Genomic DNA, 3,586 nt, shown 5'->3' with positions numbered 1-3,586 from the left:
TTTTTCTCTAGGATAGAGAAAGCAACTGGAGAAGCAAACTAAAATCAGATACTCCTTAACGGACCAGTGAGCAATATTTGATGTCTAAACCAAATTCAAGAGGATGGCAGTGTCATGACTGATTCAGAAGTGCTCCTACTCCAGCACCAATTCCCTGTGGAGAAATGCAACACCACACTTGCATCTCTTTTTCTGCTGCACAGCATCTGCCAAACTATGGCTGACTGGCAAAAGAAAAATGAAACATTTATGCGGCAGATGGATCAGATGTATGCACTGTCACTCATTCATTAGCACAGACACTTAACGAGGATATGTTACATACTGCTGCCACCCCAGAGGCAGAAGGCTTTGTATAAGCAAGTAATGGAGTTCTGGGGAGTCCAGGAGTTTCCTACCCACACAGTGCAACCTTTTCTTAAGCCATAAAGAGTAATTTCAGAACTTCTGTTATGAACAAGATCACTGTGATGCATCAATCAGAATTTTATATCCTTCCTCATCCCTACCAAAATTTGCAATTACATCTCAATCCTTCTTACCAACTGAAACATTTGCAAAATGTGTCCATCTAGTAAGAAATAAGCAAAATTGGGAAAGGAATTCTAAAATGCACCTCTTTCCTGTATAATGTATGATCTTTGAGCTGACAGTAAAAACTTTTATATTTGAGACACATACATAATCTGAATTGCTAGCTTTAGAATTTATTGTGCAAAGGCTGTATTTTTTATATGCACCTATTTTCAAAAGGATGGCTTTGAAAGAAGTACTGCCAAGACTGAGACAGTAATCTGTACCACCAATATTACTCAGAAATCCTATTTGTAAATCAAATCCTATTAAAACACCTCAGCCTCTGAACTTTACCTCCTTTAGTCAGTTATTGCCCAGCCCCAACTATTTGAAAGTCTTGCTTAGGGGTTTTTTACACTGGAAGGAATGAATGTGTCAGATACAGACACAACTGAAGCAATTTAATGAAGCTAATTGTCTGGAAGTTATCAGAGGAAGCCATAAAAGGAGCTAGGAGTGTGGACTTAAAAATCCATGAAGCTATGCTATGTTAACATAGTAGGGTTAGATAGAGCAAGCATACACAAATCCCCTGTAAAAGTGGTATAACAAAATGAATGGAACTGTTGGAAGAGGCAGAAGTTGTTGCATCTACACAGCAAGCCAGTTAAAGTTAACAAATTTGTTTAATTAGGGAAAGCAAAATAGCTCCACTACCAAACTGAAACACAGCACGGAAACATGAGGAAGGCTGTAGGGACATGCCATCACAGAGACCCATTGCTATGGCCAACAGCAATTCAGTAGTTCCTTTCCAAACCAACAAACTCCATGGTTCTATGGTAAAAACATGGTTTAGCTGGGTTTATTCTGCACTGTTATAAACTGCTTTTCCTCTGCTCTGAAGATAACTGCAGGGAATGAACTCAAACCTGACAGCCATCCCCCTCACAAATGGGAGCTACAACACGACAGTAGATGGCACTGCTGGAATGCAGTCCAAGCCTGCAAGTTTCCTGCAAACACAGCCCAGAAGAGAGGGGCTGTTAAGGCTGGATGAGGAGAGAGTGGCTCATAGTTTGTAACACTTAAAACCCATGGCATTTGCTTTAGGGAGAAAGTGAGTGCTTCCATATGAGAGCCTCAGCAAGAGCTAAACAAAAGACTTAGTTTAAAATGGCAGGAGAACCCATCCAAAAGGTCATCTACTGTACTCCCACCTTGCAAGCCAATGGCTTTTGCCAGCACCTACTTCAAGGGGATGGGCACTAGATATTCCAGTTCACATGAGCCATGGAAGGACAAACCATTCTGGATTTTAGCATGAGTACTGCTGACACATTATTTAAGAGAACTTACTCCTCAATCTCCTACTTTGAGCTTTGAGGGGAAAGCTCTGCAATGACAGCAGTTCCACAGCTCCAAGAGTGTTCAAGCAAAAGGCCATTCTGGAAGCTGTTCCAGCTGCTGCACAAAGGAGATGAACAAACTTGGTTCAAAGACAAAAAAGTTTTATACGTGTATATACATAAATAGGTATAAATGTGTATGTGTATACACACTATGGGTGTTTTCTAAAACTTACACAATGTGTAAGAGATGTCTTTGTTAGCCCCTTAGCACAGCAGATACAATGTGTAAGAGTTTAGGTGTACAATATTCAAGCATTTATTTAGTTGCCAAAACACAGACTATTTTTACCATGTACATATATTGACAAAAAAAGTAATACTTCTACACATTTGCATACACCAAGAGGATTTAGAAGCCAGACCTAAGTTATACACCAGGACTGACAATATTCCAGAATCACTTTCTGTTATATATCCACTTATTATCAATTATGTTCTCCACAACATAGAGTTTAGGATCAGTATCTTGTTTTGTGTCCTAAAAGCCATTCCTAAGACAACCCTCACATCAGAAGGGGAAGCATTTAGAAACCACACTTCCTTGCACAGCAAATAGCCTGCAGGTTGAGACATCCTTGATATTTTAGTAATTTACACGTGGTAGTATCACTTACTGCAACACACTTCTTGCTGCACCTTCTCCAACCGTTAAATACCAGAAAGGCACAAAGAGAAAGCTGCCAATAAATCCTGCACATACCAGCGAGTGCCTGGGCCTCTGAAGGCTAATTTGGGCACCAGGCAGGCCCACACCCAGTCTCATCTGGGAGTGCTGGACACCAGGCATTCATTAGCAGAAGGGAAAGCTGCCAAGGAACTTTGAGCACACGGAGTTCACCTTTCCACAAGCAGGTGTGCCATGCAGCTTGGGCCTGGGCTGGTGCCACTGTAAGGAATGCCCCGGCTGCAGCAGGCATATCCTGCCCGGAAGCCCACCACAGTCAAGAGGGAAAGACACACCAGCAGCACTGTTTTAGATTTCATGCCATTTCTGCAGAGTTTTCTAGTGTTAATGGTACTGAATAGCTGTCACACTCCACATACATCTTGAATGGAAAAAATAATCTTTCCCTTTCCTTTCTAGGCTCTTCTTGCAGGGCACTTGGAGTTAAAAGCATTCTTGCCTCAAGTCAAATTGTTCACTTAGTCGGGAATCATACACTGTGCATCTACCTCTTCCATTACTTAAAACTTATAAATCTTCTGTTACAAGAACTGTATTTGCAGCAGAGACAAGAAAAGCTTCCCCTAATTTGTTTACCATTATCTTCACCATTTGAAGGATTCGTGTGAAAAACTCAAAAGGAGTTGTCAAAGCTGGCTGCTAACAAGCTTTCAGTAGCACAGCCATGCTACACATGCAGAGTCAATTAAGTCAATTACCTTGAAAAGATTTTATATTGATCCTTTGACTAACAAGTAAGATTAACAACAAAGCAAGATCAGCAGTAATACAAGTATGCTTGTCCCTGATTATTAAGGGTTCTGTCATGCAACATACACAGAAGCAAATTATTGGCTAATACTGTCCAACGAAAAAGTAAAAATATTAAACATGTGGTCTTCCATTAAGCTATGAGACAGTTTTAAACAGGATGACAATCAACTAATCTCAAACTCTTTTCAAGTATCAGTATAATAGTAAAAAATAGTCTAGT

The sequence above is a fragment of the Poecile atricapillus genome, chromosome 7 (assembly GCF_030490865.1).
Source record: "Poecile atricapillus isolate bPoeAtr1 chromosome 7, bPoeAtr1.hap1, whole genome shotgun sequence".
In the NCBI taxonomy this organism is placed as follows: Eukaryota; Metazoa; Chordata; class Aves; order Passeriformes; family Paridae; genus Poecile; species Poecile atricapillus.
This window is presented reverse-complemented; position numbering follows the sequence as displayed.